Source organism: Ambystoma mexicanum, chromosome 6p (genome assembly GCF_040938575.1).
Source record: "Ambystoma mexicanum isolate Mex_15411 chromosome 6p, UKY_AmexF1_1, whole genome shotgun sequence".
Taxonomy (NCBI): domain Eukaryota; kingdom Metazoa; phylum Chordata; class Amphibia; order Caudata; family Ambystomatidae; genus Ambystoma; species Ambystoma mexicanum.
Window position 1 is genome coordinate 140,476,677 of NC_090935.1, and position 19,058 is coordinate 140,495,734.

Genomic DNA, 19,058 nt, shown 5'->3' on the forward strand with positions numbered 1-19,058 from the left:
CACAGCACCCGTTCTACGACACCCGCAACCAGATTTGCCGTATGTGGTTGAAACTGATGACTCTAACATAGCAATGTGTCATGATGCCTACCCCGGGGGACCCAGACCAGGACCAGCAACCCCGGAAGCAGGCATTAAGTTATTTTGAACAAGCCCAAAAACCCCTGCTAGGGGCTGTTTGGGTGCGGTCCTGGCGCCTATGGCGCCAGGCTCATATGGAGAGTCAGTCCTGGCGCCATAGGCGCCAGGCTCATAGAGTAGAACTTATCTGATGCAGACCATGCTGCAAGCTTACCTGATGCAGACCATGCTGCAAGAGCTCCAAGTCAAATGAGGCTTGGAAGGGACTATTTTACTTAGGGACTATTTTTTTTACTCGGGTGGGGCTGGGGAGGAATACTTACCTGGGACTACTTTGGAGGCTATTTAAACCACGCCCGAAGAACAGCACACGCTTCGCGTTATTCTGCGTCCAGCAGCGTAACGCTCACCGTGCCTGCAAGTATGCATCCAGCCTTCTGCCACGCCCGCCTCGAGTTTGGAGCTCCTAGAAAAAAGGAGAAAGAAGGAGAAAAGAAGGAGAAAAGGTTAGAACAAGAGCAATACCTTTGATCCTTACCTGAATTCCCGATCCATCGTGCCTTCGAGCTGGAAGAAAGAAGTTATTTTATGCGCGTCGCCTCGCCTGCTGCAGCGCTGCGCTTAACTCGCAGTATCTTCACAATCCACCGCATCCTCCTGCATGTTCCCGCCGCATTCCGGCACCTAAGGAGAAGACAAGAACAGCAAGGTGAGCCAAGGGAATACACAGAGGAATATTAGTTACCCCCCCATAGACTTACCTGATTTTACCACCGGGGGTACTATTCCTCTTCACGGGTCGCCGCAGCTTCCACTGCATCTCCGCCGAACCCCGGCCCCTAAGGGGAAACAAAAGGACAGCAAGGTGAAACAAAGGGACTATCAAGGGGAACCCTCCTCGCCACAATAGACTTACCTGATTTTACCGCCGGAGGTATTATTCCCCGAGACTTCATACTTTCTCTCAGCGCCTGAATAAGGGAAAAAGCAACAGGTTACATATTGACATTATTCTATCAAACTGTGTTGGAAAATACAAATCCTTACCAGAATATTACCGGTTGCCACGAGGAACTCTTCACTAGGGTCAAGCTGCAACCTGCAAGGAATCGGACAAGAGTGAAAGTCAGGCATTTGAACTCTTACGAACTACATACTTTTCGGAGTCAATATTGTTCTGGAACTCACTAATTCCTTCGAGCCAGTGAAGCAACTGGTTATCAACGCGCCCCTACGCTCAATGCATGATGGAGACCTCATCTTTTCAAACGATCAGGTGAGACTATAAGAGGGGACATCAAAGGTGATCTGTGGGGAGAACAGCGGGGGTGGGGAGATTTACACTCAACTCCACGGGTGGCTAATTCCCTTTCTCCATTTGCAGAAGAATATTCCTACGGGCCAAGCAAACAAAGCTAGGTAGGCCAGTCCAGTCCGTCATCTCGGCCCTACGCGTCACATTGGTGGAGACAGCAGTTGTCAAGTTCAGATCGACGCCTCTGTGGGAGCCAGGTGAGCGTAACAGAACGCGAAGCCTACCCACAAATTCCCACCTGGGCGTTATGGATACCTCAGAGACTGACCAATTGGCCCAATTACTAGGGGAACTGAGTGCTGAAGTGCATTCCGCCCGTCAAGAAACCAATGTTCTTAGGAGAGAACTGATTTTGTCAAAGGAGCGAACTGATGACCTTGCTAGGCAACTATTGCAAAGCCAGGCTGGACAAGCACCCCTACCTGGTTCCGGGGGAAATCCAGCTCATGTGTTATCGAGTAACCCTGTGCAAATAAACCTACCAGGAAATATTCCATTAGCTCCACCCGAACGCTTTGCCGGAGATCCCAAAAGGTTTGCCGTGTTTATGAACCAATGTCGTTGGCACTTTTTATGCAGACCTGGAGCCTTCCCAAACGATCAAGCCAAGGTAGCCTTTGTATAGTCATATCTCCGCGGCAGTGCAGCTGATTGGTCAATTCCACTAGTTACTCAGGATGACCCAATTCTTCAGGATTTTCAGGGCTTTCAAACGAGCATGGAAAGACTATTTGCTCGGCACTCCCAAGGACAGGCCCTGGATAACGAACTTTTGTCCCTACGACAGGGTAACCAGGACTTTCTATCCTACATCGCAACCTTTAATAGGTTGATAGTGGAAACTGGATGGCCTGAGGTAAAACGAATCATGTTATTTCATTGAGGGCTTCGAGGAGAATTCAAGGATGTCTTGGCTCAAGTCGTGAACCCACCTCAAGACTGCACTGAATATATAGACTTAGTGGTCCAGTTAGATCACAGACTTCAGAACAGAAAGGCTGATCGAGCTAAGTTTGAGAATCGGGTGTTGGTCAAAACCCACACTAACCCCAAAGGAGCAGATGCTTCAGAACCCATGCAAATCGGAGGGGTTAAAGGACCCTTAACCCAGAAGGAAAGAGAAAGGAGACGGCAAATACAATTGTGTCTATATTGTGGAACTTCTGGGCATTTTCTACGTTATTGCCCTGTAAAACCACCCAAGAAGGTGGTTGGAGCTGCTGATAAAAGCCATATGGAGTCAGACTCGGGAAACGACCACGCCCGACAAGCGTAGAGGTCCGCTTGCCAAGCTTGAAGAAGGATACTCAGACCTCGCATTTCATCATACCAATGGTCCTCGTAGATCCAGGGCAGGCATCGCGTATGCACGGAGTAAGGGCATACATTGATAGTGGGGCCATAGGAAACTATGTGGACTATGAATTGGCTTCCAGGATGAATCTACCTCTCTGCCGAAAAACCACCTCAGATGTCATCACCACAGTCGATGGAACTGAAATTGCCTCTGGGCCTGTAACTCATTCCACCGCAGAGATGACACTATTGGGTCAGAATGGGCATCGAGAGACTATTGTGTTTGATCTAATCAAAGCCCCACAGTTCCAAATAATACAGGGGATACCTTGGTTGGAAACACATAATCCTTGTATTGATTGGCTAGAGAAGAGAATAACCTTCCCGGATTGTGCACAAACCTGTTACCCAAAGAAAAATCAGAACGCAGGCCTGGCCACAGTAACCACAGCAGTCATGCAACTACCTCCATAATACCAAGAATTCCAGGATGTCTTCCAAAAAGAACAGGCAAACACCTTACCTCCTCACAGATCGTACGATTGTCAAATCGATCTCATACCCGGTGCACAACCCCCTTGTAGCAGGATCTATGCCTTTACGGAACCTGAGAACCTTCACCTAAGACAATACTTAGATCAGTACCTTGCCAATGGCTTTATTCGCCCATCCAAGTCCCCTGCATCTTCATCTTTGTTGTTCGTGCCCAAAAAGGAAGGTGACCTCAGAACGTCCATAGACTACCGCGCATTGAACCAGATAACTGTTAAGAACCGATACCCATTGCCTGTGATCCCTGAATTACTAGACCAAGTGAAGGACGCTTGTATATACACTAAATTAGATCTCCGGGAGGCATACCATCTGGTACGTGTAAAAGAGGGCGATGAATGGAAGACTGCTTTTCACACTAAGTATGGGTTATTCGAATACCAGGTGATGCCTTTCGGGTTGTGCAATGCACCAGCAGCCTTCCATACTTCATGAACGATGTACTTCGTGAACTGATGATATTCTGGTATACTCCTCTTCAGAATCTGACCATTTGAAGGACGTCCGAGCAGTCCTTGAGAAATTGCGCCAGCACAAACTATATGCAAAACTAGAAAAATGCGTTTTTCATGCCACAGAAGAACAAGTTACTTTCTTACCTGGTAACGTTCTTTCGATGGGATGGTCCGACAACGTATTCCATATCTATGACTGGTAATGTCCACAGCTGTGCTGCTTCGGAAAATCTTTGGCATCTGCGTCCTGCGTCGATGACGTCGATGCGCCGTCCACGAGGACCTCCTTCGACAGCCGACGTCACCCGATGTGATAAGTAGGACGCACGACGCCCATAGCCTCAGTTATAGTTTTTTCCCAGAACGTGTGCCACCAGTTTTCTGCCAGTCAGACACACAAGGCCTTGCGGAACGCAAGCTGCAATCGCAAAAGAAATTCTGCAGCGGGGAAGGCAGGGAGGGAGCGATATGGAATAGGTCGTCGGACCATCCCATCGAAAGAACGTTACCAGGAAAGAAAGTAACTTGTTCTTCGAGGGGATTGGGTCCTCCGACGTATTCCATATCTATGACAGACTCCCAAAGCAGTACCAAGCAAGGAGGTGGGAAAGAATTTAGAACACAAATTTAGCATGCCCAATCAAATTGCGGAATAGAGGACTGCCTTGCCAAAGGCCAGATCCTGCCCTCTGATGGAATTGAGGGAGTAGTGACGTACAAAAGTATGTACTGAAGCCCAGGTGGCTGCATCACAGATGTGACGAATAGGAACTCCCCTCTGCAGGGCAGTAGACGCAGCCACTCCCCTGGTAGAATGGGCCCGCAAGCCAGCCGGAGGATCCTTACCCGCCAAGCGATAACACTTGGAGATAGCTAAAATAATCCAACGAGACAAAGTCTGTTTCGTCACAGCTTGTCCCAAACGCTTTCCAGCGTAACCAATGAAAAGTTGATCGTACACTCTGACACGGGACATGCGCAAAATATAAAAGCTCAACGCTCTCCTAGGATCAAGCCTATGGAGCCTCTCCTCTTCCTTACCAGGATGTGGAGGAGGATAGAACGCCTGAAGAACAACCTTCTGACTCAAATGAAATTCCAAAGAAAAGAAGGACGAACTCTAAGGACAACCCTGTCCTTATGAAACACAGTGAAGGGTGGCTTAACTGAAAGTGCCTGTAACTCACTCACTCTGCGAGCGGAAGTAACCGCAACCAAAAACACAGTTTTCAGAGTTAACAACCTCAAAGGGCAAGAATGTAAAGGCTCAAACGGAGCACCCCTAAGAAACTTAAGAACAAGGTTCAAATCCTAACCGGGCACCAGAAAAGGTGACGGAGGGAACACATTAGTGAGCCCTTTCAAAAACTGCGAAATTAAAGGAATCTTAAAATAGGAACACTCTTCAGAGGAGCGCTTAAATATGGACAGCGCCGCCAGGTACCTTTAATGGTCCCCACTTGCAAGCCCCTGTGGGCCAAAGAAAGCAAAAAAGACAGAACCATGGGAATGTCACATTCAAAAGGATCCACATTCTTAACTTTGTTGCCGGCCGCCTGGCCGAGAGCAACACCTCCATCATGTCTTCAGGGAGGTCCCAATCCTTATACCTCAACCTTTCAGAAGCCAAGCGTGAAGGTTGAGGGATCTGACCTCTGGATGGAGAACCTGCCCCCCCTCCCGTGAGAGCAAATCGTCTCAGTAGGGAAGAAGACGTGGAGGGCAGATGGACAAGTCTAGAAGGTCTGGGTACCACGTCCTCCGGGCCCATGCCGGAGCAATGAGGATCATCCGGGAACCGAACCTCCGTAACCTCCGCAGTACTTGCGGTATGACGGGGACTGGAGGAAACGCGTACAGCAGTGGGAATGACCACTCCACCATGAACGCGTCTCCTAAGGCTCCTTTTGGAAGAAATTCCCGCTGGCAAAACCTTTCGCACTTCCGGTTGACACTGGAGGCGAAGAGATCCACATGAGGGGTCCCCCAAAGGGCGAAGATCTCCAGGAGAATCTCCTGAGCCAGCTCCCACTCGTGAGAGATCGTGCTCTGCCTCCTCAGAGCGTCCGCCATCTCGCTGTCGTCTCCGGCCAGATGAACAGCCGAGATCGAACTTTCCTGCTGGATGGCCCAGAACTCGAGCTGCATCGCCTCCCTGCACAGCGGAAGTGACCCTGCCCCCCCTTTTTGTTGACGTAGTGCATGGACACAGTGTTGTCCGTTAGAATCAGGACACTCTTTCCACGCACAGTCGGCAGAAAAGCCTTCAGGACTAGCCTGACGGCCCTCAGCTCCAACAGATTGATATGGAGTCTGGAGTCCGACGGTGACCAACGACCGCTGACTGTCAACTCGTTGGCATGAGCTCCCCATCCCGTGAGGGATGCGTCCGTCACGATCGTCACCTCCGGCCAGGGCAGCCAAAATGGGGCCCCCTCATCAGATTGCCTTCGACGGACCACCACAGAAGGTCCTGGGCTACCGAGGGCGGCACCTGAACAGGGTCCGAGAGCCTGCCGGAGGACTGAGACCACTGGAGCTTGAGTGCCCACTACAAAGATCTCATCCGCAGACGAGCCTCTGGCACCAGAAGGATGCAGGATGCCATGAGGCCGAGCAGTCTCAAGAACTCAGACGCTGGGAGATCCTGGGGAAATTGAAACTTGTTCACCATCTGCTGAATGTGAAGAGCCCTCACCTGAGGAGGAAAACACTGCCCCAGGGACGTGTCGAACACTGCTCCGATGTACTGGAGCCGCTGCGTTGGTGTCAAATGGGACTTCTTTAAATTGAGGGAGAAGCCCAGCCTGTTAAGGGAGTGGCAGGTGACGGACAGATGATCTAGGACTTGCTCGGGAGAGCTCCCCCTGATCAACCAATCGTCCAGGTAGGGGTAGACGTGAATCCCCCCTTTCCTGAGATGCGCTGCCACCACCACCATGAGCTTGGTGAAAACCCTCGGGGCGGAGGTCAATCCGAACGGCATGACACGAAACTGAAAGTGCGAGTCACCAACCGCGAACCTCAGGTACTTCTTGTGCCTGGGATGAATCGGCACATGGAAGAAAGCATCCTTGAGGTCGAGAGACACCAACCAGTGCTGAAGTTGAAGGGCCTGGATGACTTGAGAAAGAGTCACCATCTTGAACTTGTCCTTCCTGAGGAGTTTGTTCAAACCGCGCAAGTCCATGATGGGTCTCAATTCCCCGTCTTTCTTCGAAATCAAAAAATAAGGGGAATACCATCCCTTGTTCCTCTCCGCTACAGGCACCAGTTCTATGGCGCCTTTCTCCAGCAGGGCTTGAATTTCCTGCGCAAGGAGCGGATCTGGACTCTTCAAAGAGAGGTTCCCTGGAGGATTGTCCTGAGGCCTCTGCCGAAAAGGAAGACAGTAGCCGTGGGTTATGATCTCCAGAACCCACACATCCGAAGTAATGGCTTGCCACTCTACAAGATGCTGCGCCAGCCTTCACCCAACCAGCGAACCATGGGACCTGGCCTCATGACTGAGTGGGCGGCAACTGCCCGAGCGGCCTTGGCACCTCGAGTACCTTTGTATCCACATCTGGCACTCTTACGATGGCCTCTGACTGCTAACTCCCCTCGCTTTACTTAAGGACGAGTAATAGCGAAAGGAGCCTCCCCTCCATTGCTGTCCCCTAGGACGAAAAGGCGGAGGTTGGTGAACTGCAGCGCCCAACGACTTCGCTGCAGCTTTGGAGGTCTGCAACCTCTCAAGGCTCTCGTCAGCCTTGCTGCCAAAAAGGTGTTCACAGTCAAAGGGCATGTTGAGGAGCCGGGACTGCACATCAGGAGCGAACCCAGACTTCCACAACCACGCAAATCTGCGCATTACGGTGCTCGCCGCCATGGACCGGCTCACAGAATCTGCCAAGTCCAAACCCGACTGAACGTCCTCACACATGGCATCCTTGCCATCCTGAACCATAGCAAGGAAACCATCCCGTTCATCCCCTTCGTGAATATGTTCAGCCGCTAATGCAACACAGTTCCACAGAGTGTGTGTGAAACGAGACAAGGCACATATGGAGTTGGCCGCCTGAAGCAACATACCCCCTAAAGAAAACACTTTCTTCGCCCAGCCGTCAAAACGTCTGTCGCCCCTATCCGGAGGGATGGTAGGATACGACGCCTGCTTTGCCGGGGCCTTAGCGCCTGCACCACCAAACTCTCTGGATTGGGGTGCCTAGACAAGTAGCAGGGGTCGCTACTGGCTGGATGGTATTTTCGCGACAAAGACTAGCTCACTGCCGGGAGACTCTCCGGAGCAGTCCAAGCCGCCGCCACCCTTCTCTGCAGAGCCATATGAAACGGCAAAACCGGGTCAGTGGGGGGACCAAGATCAAGGATGTCCGTGAGATCATCCTGAACGAACTCCCCTGGGGGAGCAGACCAACCCAAGTACTTGGTGACCCGAGACATAAGGCGCCGATATGAAGAATCGGCATGAGTGCCAGGCTCTGGCCTACAAAACTCCACCTCCGGAGAGGTGTCCAGTCCACTGGCATCATGCAGCGACTGCCTCAGGTCATCAAACTGGCTATGGCCCGAGATAAGCTCATCTGGAACCGTAACCGGAACCAAGCTGTCATGAGAGCCTTCATCACCCTCTGAAATGTACTCCAGGCGGGGAGAGGAAGACCCCTGGGGACCAAAGCAGTGCCTGACCTTAGCCAGAGCCTTCGTAGGGGCTAATCCCGTGCCACGGGGCCCCTCCGACACCACCGCCTCGAAAGGCGTCGAGGGCGCCGGCGTCGACAGAAAAGGCGTCAACGTCGAGCGAATCAGCGTCGACGTCAGCTGCAGCGCCGCCAGCATCGACGGCGTCGACACAGGCCTCGAAGCCGGAGCTCCGAGCGGGTCTCTCGATGACCTAGGCACTGACGACCACCTCGGAGGCGGAGCCTCGAGAGAAATAGACGACGACCTCGGCGCCACAGGCATCGATGTCTTCTTCGAAGACGGCACAGGATCACGCGGTCTCGAGCACTTCAAGGACCGGGACCTGAAATGGGCATGGCGAGAACGGCTACCCTTGTCCGATCGGGACCTCTTCCGCGAGCCATGCCGACCACCCGAGCCCGAAGGCGTACGAGCGGTGTCTCTCGACCGGTGCCGACTGACCCCACTCGGAGGCGTGGACGGACCGGTGCCCTGCGATTCAAGAATCGCTAGCATCTGCTTCCCGAAGGAAGCGCATTCCTCCGGTGTCGCTTGCATGGAGGGATAAGCGACCCGCCGACGGGCGGAGTCCTCGGAAGAGGACGGGGAAGACGACCGATGCCGGCGCTTCCGGGAATGCCTTGAAGAGGCGAAGGAGTGGCGAGACCGACTCCTGGAAGGAGACCCACTGGACTTCCGACGATGACGCGGAGATTCGCCCCTCGAGTCATCCGTCAAAAGCTTAGACACCCGGCCTACCGACAGCTTCTTCTTGCGTTCCCGCAAGGCCTTTGCCGTGAGCGACTGGCAGTCCACACAGTCGTCCATATCATGGGCCTCCCCGAGGCACCAGAGGCAGGCGTCGTGCGAGTCCGTGACCAACATCTTGGACCCACAGTACCCGCATTTCTTGATGCCCGGACGCGGAGTTGAAGACTAAGTAGACATCGCCACGAACAGGTCTTCAAAAAAAACGAACAGGTTCAACGAACCGAGAATTGAAAACAGCAAACTCCAAAGAGTCGAGGCGTACCGAGATTCACGAAGCGAACACGCTCGCAGAAAAAAACAGAACTGAGGCTATGGGCGTCATGCGTCCTACTTATCACATCGGGTGACGTCGGCCGTCGCAAGAGGTCCTCGGGGACGGCGCATCGACGTCATCGACGCAGGACGCAGACGCCAAAGATTTTCCGAAGCAGCACAGCTGTGGACATTACCTGTCATACATATGGAATACATCGGAGGACCTAATCCCCTCAAAGTTGAATTCCTTGGGTTTATCCTGACCCCAAAGGGAGTCCGAATGGACTCACGAAAGGTGGACGCAATCCTTAAGTGGCAATCACCAAGTTCAGTTAGAGTACAAAGCATGCTCGGCTTTGCCAATTTCTACCGCAGATTCAACCCAGATTTTTCACATATCGTACATCCCATCACGCTTTATGTGGACTGAAGAAGCTGAAAATGCCTTCCAAAAGCTGAAAGCGAAATTCACGTCTGCACCTGTATTAAAGCACCCGCGCCCTGACCTTCCATACATAGTGGAAACTGATGCATCCAGTCTAGCCATGGGAGCTGTCCTGTCTCAAAAGGACCCTGAAACTGGCCAGCTTCACCCAGTAGCATTTTGGTACAGAAAGTTCTCGGCATCCAAGTTAAACTATAGGCTTACCGACAAGGAGTTATTAGCCATTAAATCCGCCTTCAATGCTTGGCGGCACTATCTTCTCGGTGCCAGGCATACCATTACTGTGATCACCGAAACTTACAGTATTTAAAAACAGCCAAGGCCCAATCGTCACGTCAACTCCGATGGGCATTGTTCTTTGCCGAGTTCGATTTCGTGATAACCTATCGACCAAGTTGTAAGAATGGTAAAGCAGACGCCTGATCCTGAATAGCGATGGGAGAGGCAGAAGTGAACCCAGAACCAGTACCTATAATTTCCAAACAAAGGATTCTTGGCATGACTACTCTACAGACACTAGAGGACATTCAGGTAAAGATAAAGCAACTCTTTGATCCTACAGCCCTGCAGGACTGGGTAAAGAAAGGCCCGGACTACTCTGTCACCAATGATCTGCCTTATTACCAAGGCCGGCTATTTCTGCCACACAAGGAACTACAAGAGCTAGTCATTTCCCGTTATCATGATACCCAAATGGAGGGGCACCCAGGTATTGCAAAAACTGAAGCTAAAATAGAAAGACAATTCTGGTGGCCCACCTGGCGAAAGGATATTAAATCATTTGTGATGAATTGTGGCATTTGCGCCATAAACAAAAGTCAAAAGAAAAAACCAGCTGGTCTCTTGCAACCTTTAGACATTCCGCCTACACCATGGCACATGTCAATTGGCGCAAATCGACGTGAGATTATCGACCAGTCACCACCCCCAGACCGATGGTCAAACGGAGAGGACCAACCAGACTCTTGAACAATACCTGCTTGTATGTTACATCAGACAGAGTAATTGGAGGGACATTCTTTGGATCGCCGAATATGCATACAATAATTCAGTACATTCTGGAACTGGACAAAGCCCCTTTTATACCCTATGGGCACCATCCTCGAACCTCAGACCTTGACTCACCCCAACACTTAGAAATGCCCGCAGTGGACCATCTACACGCTACGATTACACAAGCCTTTAAGGAGGCAACTGCACATTTAAAACAAGCAAAGAGAAATATAAGAAAGATGCTGATCGGCATAGAAGTGATACTCCACAGTACCAAATAGGGGATCAATTATGGTTGGCCACAAAACACATACCTCTCAAGGGAACGCGGACCTTTAACCCTAGATATTTGGGACCTTCCTCTATTAAGGCCATTATCAACCCGGTGGCCGTCAAGTTGGCCTTACCTGCTATAATGCGAATTCACCCCGTCTTTCATGTGTCACTTTTGAAGCCAGTGCAACCAGGGACAAGACTAACCAAGCCACCAGACCCTATCCTTATAGACGGGGAACCCGAATTTGAGGTTAAAAACATCCTGCACTCCAAGATGGTGAAGTCAAAACTTTTTTTATTTAATCGACTGGAAAGGTTATGGACCACAGGAAAGGTCTTGGGAACCTAGTGACCACGTGCATGCATCTCGATTGGTGAAAAGATTCCACCGAAATTTCCCAGACAAACCAAAACCACGGGGAAGAACGACTTTAGGAGGGGGCTTGGGGGGGGAGGGCTGTCATGATGCCTATCCCCGGGACCCAGACCAGGTCCAGCAACCCGGAAGCAGGCATCAAGTTATTTTGAGCAAGCCCAAAAACCCCTGCTAGGGGCTGTTTGGATGTGGTCCTGGCGCCTATGGCGCCAGGCTCATATGGAGAGGAAGTCCTGGCGCCATAGGCGCCAGGCTCATAGAGTAGAACTTATCTGATGCAGACCATGCTGCAAGCTTACCTGATGCAGACCATGCTGCAAGAGCTCCAAGCCAAATGAGGCTTGGAAGGGACTATTTTACCTAGGGACTATTTTTTTACTCGGGTGGGGCTGGGGAGGAATACTTACCTGGGACTACTTTGGAGGCTATTTAAACCACGCCCGAAGAGCAGCACACGCTTCGCGTTATTCTGCATCCAGCAGCGTAACACTCACCGTGCCTGCAAGTCTGCATCCAGTCTTCTGCCACGCCCTACTCGAGTTTGGAGCTCCTAGAAAAAAGGAGAAAGAAGGAGAAAAGGTTAGAACAAGAGCAATACCTTTGATCCTTACCTGAATTCCCGATCCATTGCGCCTTCGAGCTGGAAGAAAGAAGTTATTTTATGCGCGTCGCCTCGCCTGCTGCAGCGCTGCGCTTAACTCACCGGCCTTCGCAGTATCTTCACAATCCACCGCATCCTCCTGCATGTTCCCGCCGCATTCCGGCACCTAAGGAGAAGACAAGAACAGCAAGGTGAGCCAAGGGAATACACAGAGGAATATTAGTTACCCCCCCCATAGACTCACCTGATTTTACCACCGGGGGTACTATTCCTCTTCACGGGTCGGCGCAGCTTCCACTGCATCTTCGCCGAACCCCGGCCCCTAAATGGAAACAAAAGGACTATCAAGGGGAACCCTCCTCACCATAATAGACTTACCTGATTTTACCGCCGGAGGTATTATTCCCCGAGACTTCATACTTTCTCTCAGCGCCTGAATAAGGGAAAAAGCAACAGGTTACATATTGACATTATTTTATCGAACTGTGTTGGAAAATACAAATCCTTAACAGAATATTACTGGTTGCCACGAGGAACTCTTCACTAGGGTCAAGCTGCAACCTGCAAGGAATCGGACAAGAGTGAAAGTCAGGCATTTAAACTCTTACGAACTACATACTTTTCGGAGTCAATATTGTTCTGGAACTCACCAATTCCTTCGAACCAGTGAAGCAACTGGTTATCAACGCGCCCCTGCGCTCAATGCAGGATGGAGAGCTCATCTTTTCAAACCATCAGGTGAGACTATAAGAGGGGACATCAAAGGTGATCTGTGGGGATAACAGCGGGGGTGGGGGGATTTACACTCAACTCCACGGGTGGTTAATTCCCTTTCTCCATTTGCAGAAGAATATTCCTACGGGCCAAGCAAACGAAGCTAGGTGGGCCAGTCCCGTCCGTCATCTCGGCCCTACGCGTCACATTGGTGGAGACCGCAGTTGTCCAGTTCAGATCGATGCCTCTGTGGGAGCCAGGTAAGCGTAACACAATGGGAGCTGTATTTTCCCAACGGAACCCTGAAACTGGACAGTTACACCCCGTGGCATTCTGGTCCCATAAGTTGTCTTCTCCCGAATTGAACTGCTAGCAATCAAGGCAGCGTTTAAAGCATGGAGACATTATCTTCTCAGAGCCAGACATACAGTCACTGTCATCACAGATCATCGCAACCTACAATACTTAAAGTCCGCTAAAGCACAATCTTCGCGCCAACTTCGTTGGGCCCTCTTCTTTGCGGAATACGACTTTGTCATTACCTATAGACCAGGAGTTCATAATTGGAAAGCGGATGCTCTCTCCCGCATGTGCGCGGACAAGGAAGCTTTCACTACACCAGACCCTGTGGCTATCATTCCTGAAGAGCAGATTCACAATATGATTGTCACGGCAACCTGTCTGGACAATCTACATTCCAACTTGCAAGGCCAGATGAGTCAATCTGCCCAACAGGAATGGTTTCGAAAAGGAGACCGATACACCATTAAAGACATCTACCATACTTCCAAGGGCGACTGTACATTCCGAATAAGAAACTACAAAACCAGATCATCGCCAACTAACATGATTCCTTGGTGGAAGGACATCCAGGAATAGCAAGAACTCATGCTAAGGTAAAGAAACACTATTGGTGGCCCACTTGGAGGAAGGACATTACCCACTGCATTTCGACCTGTGGTGTCTGCGCTCAACACAAATCTCAAAAGCAAAATCCTGCCCGGCTACTATGTCCATTGATTGTACCGCCAGCACTTTGGCACACTCTGTCCATGGATTTTATTACAAAGCTCCCTTCCTGCAACGGTTACACCACCATCTTGGTTATTGTGGATTTGTTCTCCAAAATGGTCCACTTCATTCCTTTGAAAGGGCTCCCCACCGCTTCTGCTCTCTCAACAGTGTTTCTAGAACAGATTGTGCGACTGCAAGGGTTCCTATCGGTATTAATATCGGATCGTGGAACCCAATTCTTTTCAGCATTCTGGAGAAGGTGTTGTAAAGTTGCCAAAATCCACCTTCGGCTGTCCACAAGTCACCACCCCCAAACCGATGGCCAGATCTTACGAACCAACCAGACCCTAGAACAGTATTTAAGATGCATGTTACAACAATCTGAAGAGAGAGAGAGATCCTCTGGTTGGCGGAGTACGCCTATAACAGTTCCATTCGCACCAGTACAGGGCATAGTCCTTTTATAGTGTGTAGGAAGGCATCCACAAACATCTGTTTTTGATGCACTCGACAAATTAGAAATCACAGCTATAGCAAACCTGCATAAAACCATCACCCAGGATTTTAAAGAAGCAACCGAGCATCTGACCAGAGCCAAGGAGAGACAGAAAAGGTTTGCAGATCAACATCGAAGAGAAGCTCCCAGTTACCAAATCGGAGACAAAGTCTGGTTGGCATCAAAGAACATTCCTTTGAAAGGACCACAAGCTTTACGTCCCAGATACTTGGGAACCTACACAATCAAGGCCATAAACAATCCCTCCGCCATGAAATTGGAGTTGCCATCCAACATGAAGATTCATCCGGTGTTTCACGTTTCACTTCTAAAACCAATGGAACCGGATAGAAGTATCAACATTCCACCAGATCCTGAGATAATTGAGGGGGAGCCGGAGTACAAAGTCAAAACTATCCTAGACTCTAAGCTAGTCCGATACAAATTATACTACCTCATAGACTGGAAAGAATATGGGCCTCAAGAGCGGACCTGGGAACCCAGCGAACATCCATGCTCCCTGATTGGTTAGGCAGTTCCATCGCGACAACCCCACCAAACCAGGACCAGGAGGAGAACCACCCTTGATAGGGGCCTTGAGGGGGAGTGCTTTCATGGCCACTTGACCAGGAGCACAGGAGCTGCACCATCAGGTGGAGGGAGCAAGGGGCACCATGGTTCACACACGTCCCTTTGGGACGTTTATACACAGGGGGCCCGGTTGGACTCAGTCCTGGCGCCTTTGGCGCCAGTATCATATAGAAATATGAGCAAGACTCTTATTATGGGCAGGAGTGCTTTAAAGAACTTTCCACTTGTGTGCAATCAGTCCGAGTGTGGCCTTCTATCTTAAGCTGCACGTGCAACTTCAAGGAGTGGCAGGGTGTGGCAAGCAGAACTGAACTAGTGGGCATGGCTTTAAAGCTCAGTTACAAAAGCCAGCCCAACCCCAAGGCACACGCCTCGCGTTAATCTGCATTCGCATGCAGCGGAACGCTCACCGCCGCCAGGGAAAAGCAGCACTTACCTTGGGAATCCAGTCTCCTGTCCATACGCTTACCTCCTGGAGTCAGCTTTCTCCTGCATTCTTCATCGCTTTAGCCTGGCGTCCGTTCTTTATCCTCCGGCACGCAGAATTTCAGTTCTTGGCACCGCAGCACGACATCTTCATCCTCCGACACAGGGACTTCTGCTCAGGGCTCTACTACATGACATCATCTTCTTCCACGAAGGTGGACCCTGTAAAAAAACAAAAGGGAAGGTTAGACATACGAACCTGCAGTTTAAGGTCGCACTTGCAATATTCTTCGCGCTTGTCCTTAAAAGCTCACTCACCTGCTGCCGGACTGCCGCGGGATCCTCTGTTCCTCAGCCAGAGCCACCTCGGGCTCTGTTGCCCTGCTGGACCGCAATTACACCTATTTGGGAGAATGATAGAAATTATTACAGAGCTGAAAACAGGCTGTATAAAAGACAATACCAATACTTCAAGACAAAGAGAAAACAGAAAGACACTTACAAGAAAGGTGTGGAATTGTCGCAGCTCGACTGGACATCACGTACAAAGGACCAGTGAAGGAACTCGGTCCCCATTCTACATGCGCCCCTGCCAGAAGTAGCAGGACGGAGAGTTCACCATTAATAATCTACAGGAGCAGTGTTCCCATTCATCACAGCAGCCCACAGCCTATTTGCAGCTGGAAGAAGATCGAGGGGGTCCTACTTCCTGGGAGGGCTGCAACCGTGCCCCAACGTTCCCGCAGAGACCAGGTAAGAGTAACAGTGCCTTGAACGTGGGGAAGGGAGTTGTTACCTGTTCATAAAAGCAATTCTGACTTTCCTTTTGAAACACTATTTTCTTTTGAACCATATTTCCTTTTCACATTTGTTAGTTAAGAGTGAGGCCAAGTTTAGATTTATAACACAGACAATTAATTTCACTAGACTGACTTGGACTTGTTTCCTTTTGTTAAATAATAGAGACTACTCCCATTGTAGAGTTTGGGCCAGTTAGGAATTCTCCCAACCCTTTGCCATTACAAAATAAAGGTTTTGAAAACTTGCATTTGTGTGCATCTATCTACTATTGATACCATGCCTTCCTCACAGGGCAGATGTATCACTTAAGTTTTTAAAGGCTTTTTGCGGAAAGAGCGATTATACATGAAGCCTGTAAAGATTTACCAGAGTTCTCCAGCTCCAGAATGTGTTCTTGATCTTTCTTATTAAAGGACACTGAATCACATACCACCTTTGGAGTAACGTTCTATTACCCGGTAAGCGTAAAGTAATCATGTAACAGATTGCAGTTCTGTGGGTCCGGTATTATTTTTGAAAATAGAGGCGTCACACATCCACTTGTGAGTTACATGAGATCAGCATGCCACCACCGTTGCTGTGGGAAAAAAACGTAGTCCACTAAAGTTGGCCGACCAGGATTAATTCCAACCAGGAACCGGACTTTGAATCAACACTCATCAAGCAGATGCTGGAGCTAGTTGCCATCAAGATGACCTGTACGATACAATATCACCCTAGGGGGATGCCCAGATGGAGACGTTTAATCAAATCCTCTTGGTAATGCTGGGCACTCTGAGGCCAGAGAGGAACAGATGGAGTCAGCATGTAGACACCCTGACCCAAAAAGAATGCCGCCACCGGGTTTACACTGTATTTCTTGATGCTTGGAAGGGACACCTGGCTGCCTGTAGACCTGCGTTTTGGAGTGTTCACAGACGGAAGAGGCAGCGAGAACTATGCCAGCTAGGTAAAACCGCTCAAGCGTCAACTGGAGCAATCATATCAGCTCACCCAGGCTGCCGCAGAGAAGACACTGGAATAGAACAAACGCTGCTACGCCTCCAATGTCAGGTTCACACTCTTGTGTAATAACTAACTGTGATGATTCCGATGGTGTAATCACTTCTTCCCCGAAAGTGACCTCCCCCCATGTGGCCAGGGGATGGCAGCCCCTACCTGATCCTGATCCTGGGAGCAGCTATATGAGGGAGGATCACATGGGGGTAGACAACCTTCGAGGGCAGAGTCATGGCATCTTAGGATGAGACATGATATCCCATTTTCCTTCTGACAATATCCCACCCATACCGAATGCTTTAAAGGTGCACTGCTACACCTCCCCTCATCCACCCAAGAAGAATCTGTCTACAAACTATCAAAACCCAACTTGCCTTTGAAAACCACAAAAAAACGTTTTCCCAAACTTCACATGCAAGTTACCCAACATGGACTTCCATTCCCACAAACCTGAGAATACTCCGACAAGGAAGAGGGAATCGAGTCATACAGATCACCCGAGTCCAAGAGCACAAGCCGTGCTCTAGTTATGAGCGCTTACCTACAGTGGGGAAATGTAAGCAGCTGAAGCAGCTGACCAAGAAGAGCTGTTGATGGGAGAAGACTGCATCCCTTGGCGACCGAGAGATTGGAGGACCAGAAGGCGTTCAGTGGAGCCAACGGGCTTATGGAGGAAGAGAAGGCAAGCAGACTGTGAAGAGGAACATGCTGCAGGGACTCAAGAAGCCGAGAGAAAACTTCTGGCCATTTGCAGGCGTCCGATGGTAGCTTTCATATCACCGGAGCCCGGAAGACGCAGGAGAGCCCAGCAGGAGCTGGGAAGAGCAGAGAGACAGGGAAACAGAAGAGGCAAGCAGGACGCCGAACACTTGCTGCCGATTAACTGCGAGAGAGGTAAAATACACCAAGAACCACCTGTGACTCCACAGAAGGGAATAGGGGAAACCGAGATGTATTGGCAGACATGCCAAACAATGTTAATGAGCAAATCAGCCACTGAACAAATACATGCAAATGAACATTGTTCAGTGAAAAAGTGAACCGAATAAGACCATATGAGTGTATGCCATACAAATTGGAAAGAAGTCCTGGCAGAATAACGTACCAAGCGGATATAAAAGCAAGAACAGCGCATGTTAAGAGACTATCAATATTGAAGTATAAGGAAGCCTGGGTAGAAAAGAACATCAGGCAATAGCAAATCTGTTTGGAAGTCCCGGCAGAATAAACCAGGCAATTGAAAATGTGGGTCACGAAGTCCTGGCAGAAGAAAATACCAGACAATTGCAAATGTGTATGAAGACGTCCTGGCCAAAGAATATACAAAGAAGTTGCAAGTGTGTTTTGGAAAGCTTTGGAAGGAGAGTAGACCAGACAATTTGAAGGTGTACTTGAAGGTGAAAGAAAGTGTATATGTAATAAAAGCCCCGGCAGGAGAGTATACCAGGTGAATGTTAATTGTGAAAGACATATCAGGCACCCAGTTGACCTTAGTGTAAAACAAAGATTGGTTCAACAAATTCTGAACAGAGCACATTAAGAAAAGGCAGAGGAAATATATCAAAGGAGAAAAGAAACCTGGCAGGAGAGTACACCAGGTATCTTAACACAGTAAAGTACAAGAGTCAAGTTGTTTTGTGTGCCAGTCGCACTGATACTCAAGAGGCTGATAATCCGGAAAGGAAACCAGAGTGAAGAGAAATCCAGGGGAAGGGAATCACCCTCTGGAGCAAAGAACTCTACCCTTTGGAACATTTTGTGTTGGAGTTACGCATTTTCACCCAAGGCCCAAGAAATGTTACCTTTCCACTTTAGAATTACTTTGTTAGAATGTGACGGTCAGAATAAAACTTTGGACCCAGGATGTTTTGTTATGGACACTCTGACCACTGACGGATACTTACTTTTGGTTTTAGGT

At 49.8% G+C, this 19,058-nt stretch overlaps 1 protein-coding gene across 3 annotated transcripts in view; it reads right to left on the reverse strand.

The window, feature by feature from the left end:
* The window catches only part of GALT (galactose-1-phosphate uridylyltransferase), a 784,930-nt gene that overhangs the window by 202,471 nt on the left and 563,401 nt on the right, over positions 1 to 19,058 (reverse strand). The gene's annotated exons all lie outside the window — the stretch shown is intronic.